The sequence below is a fragment of the Eptesicus fuscus genome, chromosome 8, assembly GCF_027574615.1.
Source record: "Eptesicus fuscus isolate TK198812 chromosome 8, DD_ASM_mEF_20220401, whole genome shotgun sequence".
In the NCBI taxonomy this organism is placed as follows: domain Eukaryota; kingdom Metazoa; phylum Chordata; class Mammalia; order Chiroptera; family Vespertilionidae; genus Eptesicus; species Eptesicus fuscus.
This window is the reverse complement of record NC_072480.1, coordinates 96107581-96133068: the sequence shown is the minus strand read 5'-3', so window position 1 is coordinate 96133068 and position 25488 is coordinate 96107581. Positions and strand designations below refer to the sequence as shown.

The window sequence follows — 25488 nt, the reverse complement described above, 5'->3', positions numbered from 1 at the left end:
TTAAATATATACCCTTTGAAAGACAGTCCAGGTGTACACATAAACTGAGTAATTTTTAATCTCTCCTTTTGAAAACATGGGCCATGGTAGGAGTAAGCACAAGCACGTATCTCATTCTCCTTAGTGTTTAGAGCTGACTCACCTCCCACCTCCTTCCCGGCACTTCAGACACATTCATTCAGGTTGATGCACAGGCCAGTCAAAGCCGCCTTCAAGTCTGCCCTGCTGGTCCATGCGGCGTGAGAGGGATCAAGTTCCTGAATTCTTCCGAGATCATCCCGTAACTGCCCACCTAAGAGAAGAATCGGAAGCATGGGATGCGAGTCTCTTCAGCGGGGCTTCCCGTGTTTCAGGACGTGTGCTGCTACATCACCGCTCTCCGTACAACACCCTTCCTGTAAATTCAGCCTTCCTGAATAGTAAGGGTCACTGTGTCTAACTCACTTGCCTATTCTGACCCCTTACAATTCTGTCTTCCAAAATACCTGTCATTGCCTAAACTTGCCAAGCTCTCCCCTGCCTTGGCATATGCTCTTTCCTTTCTTCTAGAAGTTCATTCCACCACCATCCCAATCGCCTCACCTCTCTTCCTTACCTGGCAAATCCCATCTTCCCCTGTATGATGTAGCCACTGGCTCTTTTGGAAAGCTTTCTCTGATACCTTCATCTTCCTACCCCCCGCCCCCCAATATCATCAGGCACTTCTCTGTGTTACTCATTACATCTGTGCAAACCCCCTATTATCCATTTGACAAATACCTATGAAGTGCCTATACATGCCAGGGACTGAGGAAATGGGGGGTGAGCCTCGTGATATCCTGATAGCAGTCATATAGTCACATGGGAAGCAATGAGGAAGCAATTATTAAGGTCTGATAAATGCTAAAAAGAAACATCCTAGGTGCTGGGGGTGGGGGCATGGAAAGAGTCCAGAGCAGAGCCTCCCAACTGGTCCAAAGGATGCAGAGAAAGTGACATTTCAGCTGATATCTGAAGGAAGTATAGGAATTAACCAGGTGAATTGGGGAATAAAAGGAAGACAGTTTCAGGTAGAAAACATCCTGCGTGAAGGCTCAAAAGCAGGAAACAGGAACTTTTGAGAAATCAATGGCTGTCTGTATGGCCAGGAAATTGTTTTAAGACTTAATTAGAAGAAAGACCATTCTGGTTTCAGTGGGGAGAGGAGGAGGACTGGAGAGAGAGGGACCTGTGCTTGTAACATTTACATAGGATTTCCCTATAAAGAGTTGAAGCCCAGTCTGGCTGGTGGCGTGGTTCAGTGGTTGAGCTTTGACCTATGAACCAAGAGGTCCCAGTTCGATTCCTGGTCAGGGCACATGCCTGGGTTGAGGGCTGGATCCCCAGTGTGGGGCGTGCAGGAGGCAGCCAATCAATGATTCTCTCTCATAATTGATGTTTCTAACTCTCTCTCCCTTACCCCTCTCCCTTTCTCTCTGAAATAAATTAAAAAAAAAAAGAGTTGACGCCCAATAGCAGTTAAGAGTTTTATAATTCTGCATTGTTATGGGTTGCTGACTTATTTCTGAGCTTTTAAAAAGGTCACTACATTATATTCATCTTTTTAGCACCAGAACCTAGCAGAGGTTAGCAGAGAGTGTGAGAAATGTCTACAAAAGACAAATGGTAGTACTTCCTTAGAGTAGCTTAAGCTCTAAGATTAGGATCTTTTTTTGTTAAACTGAATAAAACAACACAAAGTGGAGTATCTTTCTGTTCCTATTAAAGCATTATTTCATTAAAACAACAGTATCTTTATTAAGCAAACACTGATTTCCAAACTTACTGTTTACAAGTACTACCTAAGCAACGCAAAGATCCAATCACAGATTGAGTGTCTATAGACAGCCACCAAAATGGATCTTTAAGGCAATGCTTGATGTAGAAATGAATAATGATTTCAATAGTGTGTAGTATGTACGTGTACGAATAACGATCTGATGGATGCAAACATGGCCCAATTGCATTACTAAATTGTGACAGAATTATGAATGTTAGAGAGAGACTAAAGATAATAAAATACCCAATAAAAACAATGCTTTTTACAAATCTTCCTATATAATAAAGAGCTAATATGCTAATTAGACCAGACAGCAGAACAACCTTCCGGAATGACCTTCCGGAACGACCAGTGGGTGGGGGATGGGGCCGTGAGGCAGCCGGGGCTGTGAAGGCCTACCCTTGCACAAATTTCATGCGTCAGGCCTCTAGTTTTATTATAAAATTAAACAAAGATACGGAAACCACATAAAACAAATACTGGTTTAATGATTGATTTTAAGGTGAACACCCTTGTAACTACCACGCAGATTACGAAGTAGAACTTTGCCATCTCCTGTAGCCTCAGCTCAGTTCCAATCCCTTTCTCCCCAACTAAGTAATCACTATCCAGACTTTTACAGTAATCACTTCCTGGGATTTCTAAAAAAAAATTGTCACCCAAATGTGCAACCCTGGGCAATATCGTTTAGTGGGTGTCTTGCTTATTTAAAAATGCTTTTAAATCTCTTTTAATCTATAGATTCTCCCCTCTGTCCCTTTCATTTTCTGACCATTTGTTGGAAAATCTTTGGCTTGTGTAAAAAAATGCTGCTATGAAGTTGGGTTACAAATATATGTTCAAGTCCCTGCTTTCAATTCTTTTGGGTATATACCCGAAAGCTGAACTGCTAGGTCATAAGGTAATTCTATTTTTAATTTTGTGAGAAATCACATACTGTTTTCCATGGCACCTACATCATTTTCCATTCCCACCAGCAATGCACAGGCTTGCAATTTCCCCACATTCTCACCAATACTTGTTAGTCTCTGTTTCGGTTGTTTAATAATTGCCATCCTAATGGGTGTGAAGTAGTGACTCACTATGGATTTGATTTGCATTTCTCTAATGGTTAGTGATGCTGGGTATCTTTTCCTGTGCTTATTTTTATATCTTTGGAGAAATGTCTATTCAAGTTCTTTGCCTATTTCTAGATTGGGTTGTATGTTTTTTGTTGTTGTTCAGTTATAGGAGTTCTTTATATATGCTAGATATTAACCCTTTATCAGATATACAGTTTTCAAACACTTTCTCCCATTCCTTCAGTTGTCTTTTCACTCTGTTGCTGTGTCCTTTCAGGCACAAAAGTTTTAAATTTTGATGAAGCCAAACTTATCTATTTTTTATTGTTGTCTGTGTTTTTGATGCCATATACACTCATCTGAATACACAAAGGCAGAAACCTCTGTTTTTAAAGAAATTGATTTTAAAGAGAGAGGAAGAGGGAGCGAGAGATAGAAACATCAGTGAGAAAGAAACATCCATCAGCTGCATCCTGCATATCCCCCACTGGGGATCAAGCCCACAATCTGGGCATGTGCCCTGACCGGGAATCGAATGGCGACCTTTTGGTGCATGGGTCGATGCTCAACCACTGAGCCACACCGGCTGGGCAGAAACCTCTGTTTTGCTCACATTCCTACCCCCACTGCTTTCACTGGGGCTAGTGACTACGTGTTCTGTTATATATTTGTAGTCTGATGAATGCATATGTTCTGATGTTTTTAACGTGGGATATAGAATGGTACCCTATTAACTAGTTTGGAAAAATACTGATTAATAAATGTGACCTATGTAATATATAATTGTCTTCAGCATGAAAATTCACTCAATTATGGCACATAATTTAAATCAAACTCCATGCAAAATTTAAATAAGTATTAATATTAAATACAACAGAAACTATATCAATGGGTTATTTTGAAAGCATATTATTTTTTTCATATCAAAACATTACAGATCATGCCCTGGCTGGTGTGGCTCAGTTGGTTGAGCTTTGTCCCATACACCAAGAGGTCTCTGGTTCAATTCCTGGTCAGGGCACATGCCTGGGTTGCAGGCTTGATCCCCAGTAGGGCACATGAAGGAAACAGCCAATCGATGTTTCTCTCTCTCATCGATGTTTCACCCTCTCTCTCCCTCTAGCTTCCTCTCTCTCCCTCTACCTTCCTCTCTCTCTAAAATCAATAAAAACATATTCAAGAAACTTTACAGATAAAAATGAAATGACTAGAAACCCATCTTCCAGGTTTTAGTCAATCCACTTCAGATCTAATTAACTTCATGATATATTTCTTCATTCTTCACTGGTAGTTTCTCAAAAGTGGCACAGACCTGCTTCTTACATCAAATGAGGGGTACAGCCCCCTTGTGCTAATCTGAGTGTTAGCCCAGATAAAATGCTAAAAGTAGCCTTCCTTTCCTTTCTTATTTTGTAAATATTCTCGAGAAATTTAACAAGTATTAATCTGCCTCTTAGATCAAGCAAATCTACAAGGGAGTCTCTAATTCTTTTATGTACTTGCATGCTTCTGGGAATTAGAATTGAATAGGGCCTGTATTGTCAACTGTGAAACGGCAGGGGGCGCTCATGAGGTTTTTAAGGCAGCTATTACCAGCCACTGGCTCCCTCCAAAAAGCAGTGCATTAAGAAAAGTGAACAGTACCACGGAGGAACCCAAACAAGAAGGAAAAAAAAAGAAAATAATAATAATAATAATAATAATAATAATAAAATAGAATGTCTTCCAAAGAAAAGTTAAAAATGGCTAAAATCCATTGTATAATAAAGGACTGATAGAAACTAACACTTAACTCAAACCTACAAACCCAAGTCTCAGACTATCCTTACCCTAAACCCAGTGTATCCCTGGGTGCCCAAGACCCCATCACTGCTCTGAACCCTTACCATCTTTCTTATGTATCAAAGTTTCTAGGCAGCTGGCTTCAAAACGATTGTGCTTACATTTTCTAAACATGTTTTTAAAATATTCTGTGAAATTCTCTTCGGAGAACAGCTTAAATTGTATTTTAAAAAATGGGTTGTAAACCACAGAATAATGAAAGAATATATGAAATATAGGCCTTGCACATTGTAAAGAGTGAGGGAAGCAGGAAGTTTGGGGTTAGGATAAGTGACTCCTGTGAGCACAGAAGTGAAATGAGAACATGAACAGAAAAGCATTTCCTATTTGGGAGAAATCACAAGTGACGTTGGTACAACTTGCTGTGCTGTCCTTTGAACCTTCCTGGGGAACAGGCATCAATCTTTAGCATTAACAAGCTGCATACTGCTCTTTATCCTTTATCATTACTTGTCATCATTTAAATATGTCATCAGCAAGAACATGTAAATACGTAAAGTACAAAGAAGAAAAAACCCAAATTTTATAAAAATCAACTGCTAACCTTTCCACTTATATTCTTCACTCTCTGCTCTGTGTGTATACAATATGTTTACACATTGAGATTATACTTTCATTCTACCAGGTAAATTGTGGAGACAACTTGAGAGTATCCTGGGGTGGCTCAGAGGGACTGTGATCAGGGAGGGGGACTAATGAGGCTTCCCCTGCATCTGTAAACTTTTTCAAGGAAAGAGCTGAAGCAAATACAGCAAAATGTGAATTAGTATCCATTGCATCTGGGTAGGAGGTGAACAAGTGTTTGCTATATTACTCCCTATATTTTTCTGTAAGTTTGAAATGCTTTCTAACTTCCAAAGTAAGGAAAGGCTAGACTTGTGTATGACCTCGCATGTGACATGTGTGTGGCAGTTTTCCCATTTCTGGGGGTCTCTCTTGCGGCAGTCTTCTTGCTGCGAGTATAGACACTTCTGGCTTTTTATAAATTGCTCTTCACAGAGCTCAAGAGACCTCCAATAGAGAGTTCCCATTAAAAAGACCGATAACTCTCCTACAGAGAAAGGTACAATCATTTAAAACCCCTCCCTCCTTCGTCAGTAACAAAGTTTCAACTGTCCCAAGATGCTGGTAACACAAGCATCTGAAGCTGCGTTTTCTCTTTGCCGTCACATCCCTAAGTGATGGATCTTTCGGAGGATGAAAGTTTTGTTTTGTGGCTCAGATATGACACAAACGGATATAAATTCATGACTTGTGGTGCCTGTTGCCTGGAGGTTTGCTAGAGCTGGAGCGCTGTCGGCACACAACCACTGAGGTCAGAAAGCTCACCCTCCCGTGCATGGCACACGCCAGCATGCTCTGCCAGGGCCTGAGCTAAGGGTCTCGCTGACAAGGTCTCTTGACTTCATCTGGGGGCCAAGACTCTCGGCCTTTTTACAACTCAGATGATGGAACCAAACTCTTGGAGGGCTTTGAGAGTTCAGCCTAGGTAATTTGTCCTTCTGGAAAACTTCTGAAAGGCACCCAAATATAGGAAAATCCACTCTTAAAATAGTATCAGATAAAGGGAGTATGCGATGAGATTCTAAAACATAATCACGTAGTCGACTTCCATGTGGGCTGTGGAGCCTGCTTTCAAACTTCACATGGCACTACAGCTTTCAGGGACACCTCCCTTACGTACTCAAAAGACACTAACCCTTGTAAGACTCTATCTCATACAGCAAGTTTTTAGCTGATGGTCCAGAAGAAGGAAGAGAAAAATATTACATAGAAAATCTCCTTGAAAATCCCAAAGACTTGACCGTCAGGAATCATGGAAAGCTTTATCAGAACTGTGGAAACAATCTGTAAATTCTTCAGTGAAAACAGAAGCGAGGAATTTGGTTCCCGTTCATTAAGGCCATTAGAGTCAACCAAGACAGGGTCTCATTTTCCCCTCCCATTCGAGGAGCTATCCTGGCGGAGGAGAGCATGACCAGTGAGTGGGCAGTGGTGACACAGTGTGAGGAGGCCTCGGCCTGGAGATGGGGATCACAGCGATTGATAATTCGAAAGGACTCCTGCCTCTGGGCCCACCCCTACACGGAATGTGTGGCCTGAAAATGAGGATGTGGCAGCAACTTCCTGCCAGCTTAAAAAGAAAAGGGAGGAAAAAAGTCCCCCTCTTACCTTCTCTTCTACCCCCAACCCCACCCCTGCCCACAGAAGGCCAGCATCTTTTCCCGAAGATCATGGACATGGCACACACAGCCTGGGCACCGGTGTGGGCGGGCAGACGCCACTGCCTGGTGCTGTCACGGCCGGGGCTGCCTAGCAGGTTCAGGGGAGGTGGCCCATTCCTCCAGGACCTGGGAGAGCTGACAGGGGCACAGCCAAGTGCACTGGATAAAGCGGCTGAGAAAACATGGTGCCCCTTAATGAGTTATTTCTGCGCTTGGGTAACCTAAGGGCTGCTTCAGGAGGCTGGTGACAAAAAACTTTCCAGGCCATTGTATGGAGAAAGGCAGGCACTTTCCACCCTTTCTGGTACTAAAAAGAAGGCCTTTTGGAGTCTTCCTGAGAGATGTGGATTTTAAGGGCGACCTTAGGTCATACAGAACTAATCAAGTGAAAACAATAAGAAAATGAGCCTGACAGTCAGCAAGTATCTGAGGACTTTATCAAAAAGAATTAGAAATGGACAAATTCACTGGGAGCTGCCAGGGATCAAATCTGCAAGGTGGCATTGTGTGGCCGGGATTAAATTATTTATTCATTGTTAATTTATTTATTTATGTATGTGCAAATGACCTTGCTGCTGCAGGTGCTCGGGCGCCTCTGAAAGGGCCAGGAGTTTTAGATCCAGGCCTAGAATGTTGGTCCATTTAACTCATTCTTTCCTTAAGGCGATCAGCACTGACTTTTATCTGAGGAGCTGGAGGGGGACCGGCTGTGTGCAGAGAGAGCTGCAGGACCAGAGCAGCCCAGAGGACCCAAGGATTTCACTTCATTCAAGATTCTGGGGAAGGCTGCATGCAGTTTAATGTCCACCAAATTAGCAAATGAATGCTTATGTCAATATGTGAAAAATCCCTGCTTCGTCTAAACAGATAAAAAGCCTCTGGGGAAACTCCAGAAAATGCAGGCTCGTTTTCGTTCCCTTTTCAGTTAATTTAATTTAATTTTTAAAAGGTCACAGCACTTCTAGAGTTCTACGAAAACCCACAGAAGTACAAAAAATAAAGAAGGTCTAATGGATACTTGATCCTGTACATGCTTGATATAGACTCGGGTGTGACTACTAGAAGAAATGAGGAGATTTTATCAGCCATTCTCTGTATCATGTTTATTATTTAACTAGGGGCCCAGTGCACGAATTCATGCACCTTGAAAGAAACTGTGGGCCGCGAGGCTGCGGTGGGCACAGGGGCGGGTCTTGGCCCATCCTCTGCGGCCCCCCCGCCCCTCCCGCTGTGGCCCTTTGTCCCCTGTCTGCGGGCAGCCCCGCTCCTGCCACCGCTGCTCCCACAAGCGGATGGCGCCGGCCCAGCTCGCTCGCACCCACTGACAGCACGGAGCGACTGGGGCCAGTGCCGGCAGCAGGTGTGGGCGCTGGCAGCAGGTGCAAGCGCCCAGTGGGACCGCGGCACGCAGGAGCAAAGAATTTTCAGTAACCACTAGAGGCTTGCCCCAATGACAGTAACCGGCAACCCACCTTGGTCTGGCGCCCCCGCTCACCTGCTCCACCATCCCACTGCTGCTGACACCTGCAGGTTCCGCGCGTGCCCCCTGGTGGTCAGCGCACATCATAGTGACCGGTTGTTCAGTTGTTCAGTTGTTCCGCCATTCGGTTTATTTGCATATTAGGGTTTTATACATATAGATAGTAACCTGCCCAAATGGAAAAGCAGAAAATCCACTTTTACCTCTCACATAGGTCTAAGACATGCAAACAAATAATTATTCTGTATGTACAGCAACAGAGTTTGGAGGAGAAATCAATTGTGATATTATTTTCTCTAAGGTTAGGCAAATAATGATCATTGCAAATGGCCACCTGCACAGCTGCTGACCCTCCACAGTGGGGACACTGTGTCAGACTGGACCTCTGGAGGAAGGGAACACAGAACTCAGCGGGGAAGGGGTTGGGATTCAGACAAGAAGCCCCACATACGGAGCCAGCAACCTCGTGTCAGTGAGTCTCCTTAAGGGGAAAGACCCGCTTACTGTGCAAAGATGACAGCCGAAGACACCGGGGAGGACCTTTCTACTACCCTGGTAAGGATGCTAAGCAAATGATTTCCTGGGAGATGCCGCATTTCTTAAGATATAGCTGATCCCAAGGTAAATTAGAAACCTCTTTAATTGCACAGAGGTAAGCATTACCCAAAAGGGGTGGAAAAGGAAAAAAGTAAAAAAGGAAGAAAAGAAAAACCAAAGGAAATGTCTTCAAATGTAACAGCAATATTTTATTTTGCATATTCAGTTTTTCTTGGTCCCTAAAATATAATAGATTGGCATCCAAGTAGTAAATAAACTAGTAAATTCTAAAGGAGAAAAAAATATATAGTATAGAGGACTTTTCTATATTGCTGAACATCATTAATTTATTCTCTACTATTTTGAAAGTTGTATTTTTGACACTAAGTACCAAACTGCCCAAAGAATAAAAACTCCAAGAAAAGTTTCTCTCCTCATGAATTTTCTTGAACTTACCTCAGAGTAAAGGGATAGTCAGTCTAAAATAACAATATAAATTAAACCCTCATAAAATTATGAACTCCTGGGATAAGTTTTCACCTTCTGAATCTGTAATTAATTTCTGTATGTTAAAGTTCCATTCTGTTTGTGGCACACCACAATAGAATATCTGCCTGCTCTGAACAGGAATGTAAACGCTCTTTAATTTACTTAGGTTTTCATTCAGAGTGTGGACAGTGCTGTATTTGAGGTACTGGGAGCTACGTGTTTAATTTTCCCCATAATGAATAGATGCTTATCGTCTGTCCCCTACTTCTACGTAAGAAGAGAGGGTGCTCTGCCTTACTCAGCGGGAGACCTCCGGCATTTAGAACATGCCTGGCACACAGGACGTGCTAACTCTGTGTTGGCTCACCGATGGCTTCTTTCCCACCTTTCAGCTTCCAAGGACATGTCCTGACCCCATGGATATCGCCAGATAACCCAAGCACCTTTTCACCATCACACAATGTACTAGTCATTCATAGAGTATCCGCTGCAATCTTTGGGTTTTTTGCTCTTCCCAAGTTTGAATGTGGTGGAAATTAGGTTGTCTGCTATGAAAATCAAATGCATCATAACCTCAAAGCTTGTAGACCTTGGAGGTGGAAGAAACCTTGGACACACTTCTCTGCCCCACTCAGTACCCCAGGAAGGTGGTCTCTCCCTGAAAGCTGCATCGCTGCAGCTTCTGTGCCCTCGGGCTTCCACCTGGGGTCATCAATGAAAGATGCAGGAGACAGAAGGCTGCAAGTTTTACCGCTGCTGTTTCTCTGCCTTGGAGCCGTGATTTGGCCAATGGCGGCCAGCTTCCATTGGGTGGTCCCCCTTTCCCGCTGGGTGACTCCCCGTCTACAGCTCCACTGGGCTCCTTGAACAGCACTGCCTCCTTCACTATGTCAGGCCTGATGGTAAGGCCGCCCCCTGGGGCTAGTTCACTGGTGCCTCAACAATCCTGGTAGACTCCCTCAATCTGGCTCACACCTCTCCAAATAGTTCCTTCATTCAATACTCTTCGCAATCCTTACTGAAATTCCCTACTTTTTCCTGCTGGGATGCTAAGACAAAGACCACATGGCCCAACTGCCCATCTTATGCAGCAGTTTACCCATTTCCAGCATTCCAAGGAACTACTCCACTTACAGACGGTTCTATTTATTTAAACGTTATTCCTTTTTCAGAGGCAGGGAAGATCTGCTTCCCATGAAACCCTGCTTCCATCCATGGAGCACACAGAATAAGCTCCTCTTTCCGCTACCTGACAGCCCTGTAAATATTTCAACCCCCGCTGTCGTGCCTCCCCCAAGTCCTCTCTTCCCCAGGCTAAATGCATTCAATTCATTTTTTACTTTACATATCTCCTGCCCCATCTAAGTGCCTGAAGACTAGGGAGTGAAGAAATACAATAAATTTATAATAATTATAAGTGTGAGTGGTGGGATAAAGGAACCAGAAAGGAAGAACTTGCCTACTTCTGGCCTCATCCCTGCGGCTGATTCGTCAACTTCTCATTACATATTTTTTACTGCTATCTTCACTTAAACTTATATATCACTTGGTCTATTCGTTTTTGGCATTTTTTATCATGGTAAAATAAATATAACATAAAACTAAACATTTTTAAGTGTACAATTCACTGGCATTAAGTACATTCACAATGTTATACAACCACCACCCCTATCCATTTACAAAACTTTTCCATCATCCCAAACAGAATTCTGCACCCATCTACACTAATAAAAGAGAAATATGCAAATTGACTGTACCTTTGCAACACCCACCAACCAATCAGGAGAGAGTATGCAAATTAACCCAACAAAGATGGTGGGTTAATTTGCATATGCAGGTGCCGAGCAGCCAGGGGCAAGTGTTCCACACTGCCCCAGCCTCTCCAGGCCTCTGGGAAGCATGGGAAGGCAGAAAGGCGGCTCCGAGCTGGAGTGAAGGCGGGGCCGGCAGCCAGGGGAAGGAAGGCCCATTCTTGCACGAATCTTGGTGCATCATGTCTCTAGTTAAACAATAATTTCCCATTCTCCTCTCCTCCCAGAACCTGGTAATCTCTCTTCCTCTGTAACTTGCCTATCTTCGGTACTGCATGTGAGTGGAAGCATACAATACTTGTCCTTTTGTTTCTAGCTTATCTCACTGAGCATGCCTTCATAGTTCATCCATGTTGCAGCATGTATCAGAATCTCACTCTGAGAGAGATAGAAACATCAATGATGAGAGAGAATCATTGATCAGCTGCCTCCTGCATGCCCCACACTGGGGATCGAGTCCACAACCCAGGCATGTGCCCTGACTGGGAATCAAACTGTAACCTCCTGGTTCATAGGTTGACGCTCAACCACTGAGCCACACCAGCCAGGCTCTCACTCCTTTTTAATGGGTAATATTCCATTGTATGGATATACCACATTTTGCTTATCCATTCATTTGTTGATGGATACTATTATGAACACTGATATATAAACACCTGTTTGAGTGCCCACTTCCAATTCTTTTGGGTATATACCTAGGAATGGAATTACTGGACCATATGTAAATTCCATCTTTAATTTCTTGAAGAACCACCAAACTGTTTTCCACAGTGGCTCTATGATTTTACATTCCTAGCAGCAATGCATGAGCGTTCCAATTTGTCCACATTCTCACCAACACTTGTTATTTTCTGCAGTTTTTTAAAGTTATAACCATCCTAATAGGTGTAAAAATGTCTTTCTACAAAGCGGTTTTATGGAGGTAACTGATTTGCAATAAACAGCACATATTTAAAGTATATAATTTGATAAGTTTTGACATATGTATATACCTGTAAAACCATCGTCATAATTAAGATTATTACTATATCTATCAAAAGTTTCCTCAAGCTTCTTCATACTCGGTCCCTCCTATCCTTCGCCCTTCCCAGGTAACTTCATCCATTCCTTAACCTCCTCTGCAATTTGGTTCCCCTTACCTATACTGCTTATTCCCTTCCTGTGAAGCTGATCTCTTAGATCAGAAGATGAGAGCAAAAATGATTAGCAGATCTATTCAGTAGCTTTTAGACATTCCAAGTCCCCCACCCCCAGCAAGTCAACCATAAGTACCAAAAGCACCATTTCTTTGAACTTGCAGCCTCCTCTTTTCCAAAGAGAAACAGGGAAAGCAGATGTAAGTCACAGTTACCTTTGAGGTATGAATTAGTACTCTAATCTTATAGACAAAGGAACAGTGGCTTGCAGAGGTTAGACAACTTGCTCAAAATCTCACAACTCAACACCAAAAGCACAAGCTATAAAACAATTGGTAAGTTGGGCTACATGAAAAGACACCATTAGGAAAACAAAAGCATAAGTCACACAGAGTGGAATAAAATATGTACAAATAATATGTCTGATAAAGGCCTTGTATCAGAATATATAGAGAGAATTTACAATGACTAATGTATAGAGCTTGACAATTGACCAGATTTTTTAAATGCGCAAAATATTTGAATAAATACTTCTCCAAAGAAGCTATACCTACATCTAATAACGCACAAAAAGATGCTCAAAATCACCCAGCTGGTGTGGCATTCCATGGACCCAAGAGGTCCCGGATTTGATTCCAGGTCAGGGCACATGCCCAGGTTGCAGGCTCAATCCCCAGCAGGGGGAGTGCAGGAGGCAGCTGATTGATGTGTCTCATTGATGTTTCTCTCTCTCCCTCTCCCTTCCTCTCTATCTAAAAATCAATAAAAACATATTTTTAAAAAATCATTAGGGAAATGTAAATTAAAACCACAATGAAATACCACTAGGCATCCATTAGAATGACTATAATAAAAAAGATACATATTAATCAATGTTGGAGAGGAAATGGAGAAACTGAAACCTTCATGCATTGCTAGGGGTAATGTAAAATGGCACAACCATTTTGAAATACAGTGCAATTTCTTAAAAAGTTAAACATAAACTTACAATACAATCCAGCAATCCCACTCTTATAAATCTATCAGAGAAATGAAAACGCATGTTCACACAATGACATGTACACAAATGTTCGTAGGACATAGCAACAAAAAACTGAAAACATTCTAAATGTCCATCAACTGATAAATGAATAAACAAAATATGGTATACCTATAATCTGGAATACTATTTGGCAACTAAAAGGAATTCATTCTTGATACATGCTACAACATGGATGAACCTGAAAAACATTATGCTAAGTAAAATAAGCTAGACATAGAATATATATTACATGATCACATTTATAGAAAATGTCTAGAAAGAACAAATTTATAGATACAGAAAGATACAACTGTTCTAAAACTGGATTGTGGTGATAGTTCACAACTCAATACATTTATTCAAATCACTGAGTTACAAGCTTACAGTGGATGGATTTGTAAATGATTAAATTTTTAAGTGAGTAAATATGTAATTTATATCTCAATAAATCTGTTTTTTTCTAATCACACAGTAGGTAAATATCAAGAAAAGTTATCTTGAAAGAGCTATGATGAATAAACCTAGGCAAAGAAATAGAAGTAGGATATAACTTGGTACTAGACTTCTTCAACCTCCCTAAAAATTAACAAAAGCTTATTTGGGGGGTTATACTACGCAATCATACTTATGGTGTTCCTTTCACAAGAAGCCATTAATTATTTTTACAGCCTTTTATTGTGTTTTGAATTTCTCCCAGTTTTCCTTAAGTCTATTTTATTCCCTAAGATTCTGTTAAGTATTTGGCAGTGGATATATTTTTGAGATTCTATTTGAAACTTTGTTTTATTTGAATTCCTGTAACTGAAAGTATTCTAATAAAGAGCAAACACTGACTATGGATATGCTCATATGACAGAGGATAATCTCTGAGGATGCTCAAAAGACCGCATCTATCACATATCCACAGATACTATTTCTGTAAAGTAGTAACCACTACTTATGAGCAATTAAGGCATCATGGATATGACAGAATATTCCACCTAAATTACCTGTGGTAGAGACTTAGTTATCTACCACAACATCTATCTGCTTCTCCTCACTCTCTCCTTCCTAGCTGGGCACATTGCTATTCAGGATAAAAGACTACATTTCCCAGGCATCCTTGCAGCTGGGCCTGTCCATGTGACTGAATTCTGGCCATATGTTATAATTAGAAGTATTGTGTGTGATTTCTGAGAATGATGCTTAAAGTGAACAGACTCGGCTGAAAGGAACCCCCTTTTTGCCCTTCTGCCTTCTCCCTATTTCAGGCCTGCCACTAGTACACGCAGGCCAGAGCTTCAAGCATCAGAACCATGAAGTAACCTTTAATGTGAAAACCAAGCTTTAGAATGGGAGAGCAGCCTGGCCCCTGATAATAATACCAGGAAGATGCCACATCAGCCTGGGCTGCTTGCTCCATCCTCCTTTTGAGGGACGGAAAACACACCTCTACCTTATTTAACACACAGGAGCCGTGTTTCTGTTATTGGCTCAGAACCTTTTCCTAATCAACACACTGTCTAACGTGAGAATCCAATGGAATTGTTCTGGGAATCAATCAACTTCCCGATTTAGTAAGTATAAATGATTTGCATATTGAGATAAATGAACTCTCCTTTAAGGAATGAGAGGAGACAGGAAAGCAGGGAAGTAAAGTTCCAGAGCTGTCAGCAACATGGCACTGAGGCCAGCAGAGGGGATACAGTGATACTCAGTAGCCATGGTAACAACAACTACAGCTGCTATATTGGAAGTCATCCCAATAATAGGATTTCTAGAACTATACTTAATGATTGCTGCCTAGTGAGGCAGCAAATGGTAAACACACACACACACACACACACACACACACACACACACACACACACACAAATGATCATTTCCTAAATCTGACTTAACTTTTCAAAAGATTAGAGACTTCTCATAAGGTGAAAGCTAAGTCCACGCAGTTCTTCCTGAAATGCTGATCTAATCAGAAAAACAATTCTCTCAAAATACGAAATTCTCAAACAATTGCAGTTCCTTAAAATTCTTTTCATTTATTTTAGAGGGAGAGGAAAGAAGGGAGGGGGAGACATAGAGAGAGACCAATTTATTGTTCCACTTTGTTACATGTTCATTGGTTGATTCTTGTATGTGCCCTGACTGGAGATGGAACGCACAATCTTGGGGTATCGGAATGATGCTCAAACCAACTGAAGCACCTGGCTAGGCCTTACAATTCTTAAAAATACAGTACTTATTGACTATATATAAGGTAAATATATATTGTGTCTTTGTGGTTTTTCTAAGTCTAAATTATGTGCATTCAGACTCAGTCTCACCAGCTGCTCTGTCCTACTTGTGCGAGCACTTCCCCGTGTTCTCTAATGAACACACTCCACTGGCTATATTAGTATTCTGTGCAGATAACATTTAGTGAATATGTTGGATGAAACAATTTGATGGTTTCTATGCCCATAACAGTGGTGAGGTGGTGGTCAGATAGGACAGATAATGTGTATGTCCATGTGCTCAGGAACAACTGTTCTAGAATAAGGCTTTCTGACTGGTGGACTAAGTGTGGGGTGGTAGTTGGGCTCTGGTGCAAATGTATTGCTAATTTAGGCTTAGAAATATTAAATGACTAAGAAAAAGACTTAGATTCATATAAAAATTAATGCCTGAAATTAATCTTTTTTCCCAGAGACCTCAGGAAGTCACCTGAGTCTCAGATTCCTTCCTTGTATCAGAAAGAAGATGGACAATTTGACCTCTAAGGTTTCTTTTAGTGCTAGCTTGCTAAAAACATGAATTTTCTCCTGGGAGTAACATAAAATAAATATACTATAAATAAAAATAGGGCTGGCTGGTGACTCGGTTGGAGCCTGGTCCCATACACCAAAAGTTTGCGGGTTTGATTCACAGTCAGGACATGTACGGGAGGCAACCAATCGATGTTTCTCTCTCATATCAATGTTTCTATCTCTCTCTAAGAAAAAACAAAGCAATAAAAATTACATCCTTGGGTGAGGATTAAAAAAAATAGTCCATGCATATGAGTAAATGCATTGTCTTCAGATATGCTAAAAAGGAAAATGTTCTGGGAATCAATCAACTTCCTGATTTAGTAAGTATAAATGATTTGGATATTGAGATAAAGGAACTCTCCTTTAAGATTTCAAGTTACAAGTTATTTTAGACAAGTCAAGCATACAAAGTAAAACTAAAAATACACGGTCCTGTCGAAATCAGAAGGGATTTGGCGTGCATAACTGGCTCTCCGTTCCTAATACTTTTAATAGACCTCCTTGATACAGATACCCTTGGACATCTGCCCTGGCTGAGGGAAACGCATTCCAAGCTTATCCTAATAGGTTACTAAATGCAGCCCTGTGGGAAATTAGTGCTTACAGAGCCCTTCTGCCTTTGGCTTGTTTAGACTCCTTTCCCAAGTTTCAAACTCAGTATGTGATCATTCTAGTCAATACAACCTGGAGGTATTTGGAAAAAAATCAGAAAGTGTGGCTGGGAAGCTACTGGCTGACAGGTCAAAGGTGTTTATTTTGATGTTCTGAGAACCTGAAGTCCTCTCACAAGATACATTTTAAGTTCCTGGAATCCTAAATCTTCTTGAAATTCATTCATCAACAAGAACCAAAAGTTGCATGGCAAGAAGTGATTCATAGATCAACCAAAGGACTTGTGTGCTTGCATATGAGCCTAACCAATGATCACGGACAACAGGGGGAGGGGGGCTTGCGTGTGGGGGGGATTGGGAAGGGAACGGGGGGAGGGGGTTGAGGACAAATATGTGATACCTTAATCAATAAAGTAATTTAAAAAAATAAAAAAAAATAAAAACAGAAGTGATTCACACCAAATAGGCTATGATTTCCTATTAAGTAACACTTAATATTAATTTGGATACCAGTATATTCTTACAAATTCTGGAATAGGCAAACTATGGCAACAAAGAAAGATCAGTGGCAGCCTGAGACTGGGGGAGGAGACTGACGATACAGGGTGAGGACAATGTTTTAGATCTTCATTTTAATTATGGTATCCATTTATCAGAATCCATTTCAACCATATGCATAATTGTATTTTCCCTATGCATCAGTTGCTTCGACAGATTTTCTACCAGAGTTTTCCATAACAGAACTGCCAATACAAATAAGAACTCACTGACTAGCTATACATATTGATGAGTATCAATATTCACATAATACAGCATGTTCTAAAAGAATTATCACTAGATTATGGCATTTCATTCCTTACACTGAAAAGAAAATTTGTATTGCCAAAATCAAAGAACATGACCAGTAGTCTAAAATTCTTTTCCTAGATAACTTAATTGGACAAATGTGATTAAATCTGAGAAAAGTGAGGCTAATAATTAATCTAGTCAGTAAATAAAGCTAGTCTCTAAAAAGCCCTCTAAGACCTCTGTTTAAACATGAAAGAGTAAATGCACGAGTTTATCTCCTCCCTCTCCTAAAACCCTTCTAAAATGATAGTAAAGAAATAAAAAGAGCATAAGCTCACAGGGCCAGGAGTGCTGTATGACACGATCACATAGAGATGTCCAACTGGAAAGCGGGATGAACAGTAACTGAGCAGGAGAGAGAAACCTCAGTACAGGAACAAGGGGATGCAGACAGGAGGAACTGAATTCCCAGCACAGATTCCTGGACAGGTCAGGATGCAGCAGGGAACTTGGAAGGCAAGGATAAGAAACAAGGATGAAAAAAGGAGGAGAAATTGAACCAGGAAGATTCCAGACTCAAAAACATCAGGGAAACTGAGCTCAGGGTCAGGTAAAATACTAAAAACAAGAATTAAATGGAAGTTTGCCCACTCAATAGTTTAACTGTCAAATATTTTAGCCCATTTGCCCCCCAGAACTGCCGGCCAGGGTTATATTCCCAAGGCAGAAATGAGAAGGTTCTCTATTAAGAAAGTGAGACACACACACAAGAGTAAAGATAAAAATTGACATTTGGGAGTCAGCAAATAACCTATCTTATCAACGCACAGGGAGCATTCAATTGATTTGAGTGCCTTACTTTTAAATATAAATGGATATAGAAAGACTGCTAAACATTTAGGAAAGCCTCTATCATGAAAGACAGAGATAATAAAAAATAAAATACAATGGCAAAGGGAAAAAAAGAAAAGAAGGGAGATTACAAAGATAATGCAGGAAGCAGAAGAAAACTTAAAACAACCTCCTATAATTAATATCCTCTTTGGAAAAGAGAATATTTACTTCATTCATTCAACAAAGATTCATTGGGCAGCTGACAAACTAAGTATTATTCTCATTTCTGAAGGTGCTGAGATGTGAAAAGGATACAAAAATTCCTGCCTTCATGAAGTTTATAGTCTAGTGTATAATGTATTTATAAAACTAGAACAGAATGCTATATGAGAAATAATCACATAATTTTTAAAAGAGTTCTAATAAATTAAAAACTATTATAGTTCTCTATTCCTGCTGCTTTATTTCAGGCCCTTGAATTTTCACAATGGCTTGGAAAGAGGTCTCCTAACATCAGACTTTACTACCACCACCCCAATCCACCTTTCTCATAGCTGCTAGAATAATTTTTATTCGACCAATACATCTTGAATCATGTCATTCCTCTTCCTAAAGTTCTTTTGTGGTACTTAACTGTCTTCAGGATAAAATACAAACTATTTGACAAGTCCTTAAGGCTCTCCATGATCTGATTCCTGCTTACCTCTTCAGTAGCACTGTCTACATGTACCCCATGCTACACCCATATTTGAATTACTCTTTATAATTCTTTGAACATATAATGCTCCTTCTTAAGACTTCAAACCAGTACTTTTCAAAATGTTTTTTATTTCAACCAACAATAAGAAAGGCATTTTACACTGCAACTCAATAAATACAGTTTTTCTCTCTCCTCTCTCCTCTCTCTCTCTCTTTATCATGCATGTGCACACATAAATACAATGGGGAAAAGGTTTCATGAAAAAACACCCATTCTATGTGAGGTGCACTCTGATATTTTCTATTCTATTTTGTTATTTTTAGAATCCTGGTCATAACACATTAAATTGATTTCATGATCTATTAAGGGAACCCAACCCATCATTTGAAAACAACAACAACATTGCTCTAGTTCCTTGCATATGTTAACTTCCCTGTTTGGAATATCCTTCACCTTTTCTTCTGGCTAACTCTTACCTGTCCCTCAAGACCCACTTCAAAGTGCCTTCCCTTCTGCCTGCTCTCTGGATTAGGTACCCCACTATGTTTCCATAGCGCCTCATGTACACCTGCCACTCTCTGTTATCGCTGTCTCTTCATTGGTTTGCTGCTCCTATTGAGTGAACTTCTAGAGGGCAGTGATGGAGTTGCTCATACATGTGTACATCCACTGCCTGGGAAACAGTGGCTAGTGCCTGGAAGGCCCTCACTGAATCTCAGCTTATGAATCCATCTGTTCCATTGTTCACTTGGGTAAACTGAGATGCCCCAAATCACAGAGTTCCAAATCCTGAACTTTTACCTATTTGAAGAAAGCAAGTTATCTCCTGAGGGAACATTTCTGTAACAGAGCCATGGAGAAGTTTCTAGTTTTAGGGGGAGCACTTCTCTTCCCATTGTGATTGAGAACAGCAGTTTTCAAACTTTTGGGTTCAAGAAAATGTTTACACTTTTAGCATTCGTAAGGACTTCAAAAAGCCTTGCTTTATGTGAGATTACATATGTATGTATTTATTATGTGCTTATATTATTGTGAAAACAGGGATGAACCTAGAGAGTATTATACTAAGTGAAGTAAGTCAGACAGAGAAAGACATATACCCTAGGACCCACTTATATGTGAAATCTAAAAACAAAACCAACCAACAAAACAAAACAGAAGCAAACTCATAGATACAGAGGACAAATGGATGGTTGCCAGAGGGAAGGGGGGAAATGGGTGAATGAAGTGAAGGGGGATAAGAGGTATAAACTTCCAGTTATAAAATAGATAAATTGTGGGGATATAAAGGACATAGGGAATATAGTCCATAATATCCTAATAACTTCATATGGTGACAGATGGTTACTAGATTTATCCGTGGTGATCACATCCTTAATGTCTAAATCACTAAGTTGTACATCTGAAACTAATATAATATTGTGTGTCCACTCTATTAAAATATAATGCTATAGTGATTTTCCAATGAAGCAATGAGATGAAAGTGTAAGATTAAAACACTTTTTAAAAATAACGGCTTGTGAGTAAATCAAGGCATAACTTAGTTTCAATTTGAAATAAAAGTGTGATTATTAATGTATGAAACAAGAAATTTAACTCCAGGCTTCATTGTACTTTTACATTTTCCAATGCCAAATCAGTCAGGGTCTCTCTTGCACTTTTCACTCTCCTTTCTTTGGGGAGGTGAGCTTTATGAAATGAAATGGGCTCTTAAAGTTACATCCATTCTTTCCTGTCTTCTGCCACCTGGAGTTGTCACCAAATGTGATTCGCTCATTATTTTCTTCTGCCCAATCCCTAATATCTCGGTTTCAAGCTACTGCTAAGTTTTTAGATTTCTTTCAGTGCTCAGACTGACTGGAAGTAGAAGTTTCTTGGCAGCAATAATATTAATGAAGTAAAACCCCATTGTTTATCAACTATATATATACTTTTCTACTCAAATACAAATTTCAATGTTAGGTGTCGTCGCCAAATAAACTGAGAAAGCCCAGACAGTTGAGAGAACCAAGCATGCCTCATGTTGCCAAAGAAAATAAGAAAGTCCTGAAAAACTACAGGCTAAGCATTAGACAGACACATAGATAGAATCAATGTGCTTTTTCTCATGCAAAGAAAAAAAAATTAGATGCAAACTTTACATTTAAAACTGCATTGTTCCCCCTTTAATCTGGCCACCATCCGAGTGGTGATCTGGATGTTAGAGAAGAGATGAATGGGAGACATTGGCAGGGATTGAAGCTTGGAGATGAATGTGGAAATGTAGAATGGATGTTTCTTTTTTTTGGCTTTGAGTTGACCGTTGTTTCTGTCTGTTTTTTAGAACTGATCCGAGAGGACAGGGAAGTCAGTGTGGGCGGCTCTGAGGAGCTCCCCTCTACAGCTGCGGCTCAGAGGATTATGGCGCTTCATCCACAAGGCAACATTGCACAAGTCGCCTTTGAACAAAAGTCATGGATACTATTAATGATATGGTAATCCTTCATCGAGCTACCTCCCAGTAGTGATTATACTGACATGGGAAGAATATCTAAGTCGTGGAGGCAGCCCACAACAACACTGTGTCATTGTTCACCCCAGGCTTGACCAGGACTAACTTTTACCAGCATCTCTCACATCACCTTCCCTCTGGAGCCTCCCCCAGCCCCGGCCCCAGCTCCCACTCCCACCCCGTCATGGTAAAAAAGTGGCAAAGAAAACCCTGATCCTGAATCTTTTTTTAGATTTGTTTTTGCAAGTTCCCACACACATTTAGTGTCATCTCAAAATTCATGCTGTCAACGGTCCCCAGGAACCATTTCCATCTGAGAGCAAGACCACACAAAGGTTAGTTCGGTAGGTCTCAGAGAAGATGTTTTAATTGTCTGACAATAGATTCTGCCATGATTTGACTTGCAAATACTGTCCTCTCGCTCTCAGATAACAAGCTCAGAATTAGAGAATTTGTCAATAAATTTCCAAAATCCTCCTTTATTATAACACCGAGATAGCAGTGGTTTCCCCCTTTGACAAGACTCAAACACTCTTCCGCAGAGAACATTTTATGGCTCACCACACTCTGGGACTCCTCTAAGGGTCAAACTAATTCACTCATAGGTGATTTCCCCTTAATGTAAGCAAAGTGGCTGTTATGAAAAAGAAACATGTTTATGATTTTTATGTAATTGTGTAGGATAAGCATGTTTACATTAACACTTCAAATGACTTGTGGTGAATGTACTTGACAATGATAAAGAAACTATACACTCACCACCGTCCTGACCTAATTATTTCTTTTCCAAGAATTAATATTTGAAGGTGATACCATTTCTCTGCTATCCAAAACAAACGTAAACAAAACCAATACCTACTATAATTTTACAGACACTCTCCCATATTCATGAGGCTACATAGATATTTTTCTATCCCACATAATAAACCATGCTCTCAGCACACAATGAAGTTGTGATATGAAAAAAATCTGACTTTCCTAACAAATATCTCTGGAGAAGATCACTGTTCTAAATCAATTTTTCTTTAGTACTTACCAAAAAATTCTTACAGAAATGACACGTAATTTTAGTAGAAGTGTCATCTTTGATAAATATATACACTTAACCAACATATAGCTATAAAGGACAAACAATAAATGGTATACATATAATACTTTAAAGGTTATTTTCTGCTGTCTATATAGGCTATTTTCTGCTTAATATAAAGAACACTGACAATTTATGAGAAATGTTAGGACCAATGTGCTGTCTTCTTCCTTGTTAAAATTAATAATGGTCAGGCTATTTTTTAAATATATTTTATTGATTTTTTTAATTGATTTTTTACAGAGAGGAAGAGAGAGAGATAGAGAGTTAGAAACATCGATGAGAGAGAAACATCGATCAGCTGCCTCCTGCACAACTCCTATTGAGGATGTGCCTGCAACCAAAGTACATGCCCTTGACCTGGAATCGAACCTGGGACCTTTCAGTCTGCAGGCTGACGCTCTATCCACTGAGCCAAGCCAGTTAGGGCTGGGCTGGCTATTTTTGAAGCTAGATTTGGGAGAAGATGATGAGAGCATCTCCATCTGTTCTTTGGACTTTACATACACTTATTTAATGTTTAGATATTTATAAGAATGTACTGGGTCTGAGGTGGCTGCTATAGGTGCCGACAGAGCAAGCAGGCGTGCGGAGCGGCGTCAGATCTGCCTCACTGGGAGCAGCCATAGCAGGGGTGGCACCATGCGTGGGGCACCCCTTTCATCTGCAGCAAGATCAGCCTTATCTCCAATGCTACGAGGGCATCCTCTACACCATCGACACTGAGAACTCCACCGTAGCCCTCGTAAAAGTTCCTTTGGTACAGAAGACAGACCAACAGATCATCCAATATCACCCCGAGATAAAGCCTCTGAATACATTATATTCCGTGGGGGTGATATTAAAGACTTCACTGTTTGTGAGCCTCCAAAACCGCAATGTTCTTTGCCTCAGGACCCAGTTACCGGTCAGTCTTCACTAGGCTCATCTACTTCTTCATTCCAGCCAGTGGGTTCCTGTGGACCTTTTGGCAGGGTGTCGAGGTACAGCCAGGTCAGTCCAAGGTCATTAGTCGGGCAGCAGTTTGGTGCTGTTGGTGTTGCTGGAGGCTCCTTGACATCCTTGGGAACAGAAGCATCAAGCAGCGGTACCTGGCCCAAAGCAGTGCAGTTGGTTCTGCCTCGGCATAGGGTACAAGATCTGTTACAACACAAGTGTCTCGAGGTCGTTCAAGCCCTCAGATCCTTTGAGGAAAAGCCTTACCATGGAACAAGTAATGCAGACCGCCTCGGCCCACTTATCAGCTCTGACACCTGTTGGGAGAAGGAGCCCTGTATCAACCAGGCCTTTACCATCTACCAGCCAAAAGGCAATGGACAATCAAGAGCACAGGCGAGCTGAAATACACAACGTTTCAAGACCAGAAATGAGCCACTCAGAAATGATAGCAAGAGACAAATAGTTCCAGATGCTCCTTCAGCTCCAAGGAGAGGATGGGGGGTCACTGACGTGGCAGGGGAGATTGGTATTCGGCGAGATGGTGCTATGAAATTTGAGAAAGACTTTGAAAGTGCAAATGCACAATTTAACAAGGAGGGAATAGACACAGTTTCATAATAAACTTAAATTGAAAGTGGAAGATAAACTCGAGAAACAAGAGAAGCCTATAAATGGTGAAGATAAAAGAGACTCGGGAGTTGATACTCAAAACAATGAAGGAAACGCAGATGAAGATCAACTTGGACCTAATTGCTGTTCAGACAAAACTAAATCCTTCTTCGATAATACTTCTTGTGATAAAAGAGAACGGAGACCAAGCTGGCCTGAACAAGATTAAATGCTGAAACATTTGGAATCCCACTTCATCCAAACCGGGGCTGTGGGGGGGTACAGAGGTAGAGGACGTCTAATTTATTGTGGTGGCCAAGAGTGTGGTGGTGGCAGAGGGGGTACCTTCAACCACCCCTCGAGGATTTTGTGGTAGATTCAGAGGAGGTCGTGGGGGCAGATTTTGAATATAGGAAAGAGAACTAAGTTGCCGCATAGTCTACAAACAAGTCTTTGAAAATAGGTGAATTTCTAGCTCTTCATGGTCCTGAGAATTGGTTTCAGTCTTTACCAAGAATGAAGAAGTGAATTCACTGTATATATGTCACTAGCACTGGATTTTCTTGTTTGTTTGCTTGTTTTTCTGCTTAATTTCAAAGATATGATGCAATTATATTGGGCAGGGGAGGGAGGCACTTCATCTTTAAAAATGAGTATTAAATATATTTGAAATAGCAAAAGGTTAAGTAATTTCTTGTGTATAGTTAAAATAAAGCAGTACTTCAATGGGACTTACAAGTAGTTTTTCATCACTGAAAGGATTTTTCTTATCAATAAACTAGAGGCCCAGTGCATGAATTTGTGCACTGGTGGGGTCCCTCGGCCTGGCTGGCGATTGGGGCTGTCTCACCCAGTCCTGATCAGGGTTGACTGGGGCCGGCCAGCTAGGGAGGAGGGATCGCTGGAGGTTGGCCGGCCATGGGAGGTTGGCTGTGGGAGTGCACTGACCACCAGGGAGCAGCTCCTGCATTGAGCATCTGCCCCCTGGTGGTCAGTGCACATCATAGCTACCGGCTGGTTGTCCGGTTGTTCGGTCGTAATGGTCGCTTTAGGCTTTTATATATATAGACTAGAGGCCCAGTGCACGAAAATTCGGGGGGGGGGGTGTCCCTCAGCCCGGCCCATGCCCTCTCTCAGCCTGGGACTCCTCTAGGGATATCTGACTGACAGCTTAGGCCCATTCCCTGGGGGATCAGGCCTAAGATGGCAGTCGGACATCTCTCTGGCAGCCCAGGAGTCCTCAGGGGATGTCCAACT

General features: G+C 41.1%; 1 pseudogene; it reads left to right on the top strand.

Annotated features, from left to right (window-relative positions):
* Nucleotides 1-232: 232 nt before the first annotated feature.
* LOC103295437 (protein LSM14 homolog A-like) lies at nt 233-24688 on the top strand (annotated as a pseudogene).
* Nucleotides 24689-25488: the final 800 nt, after the last annotated feature.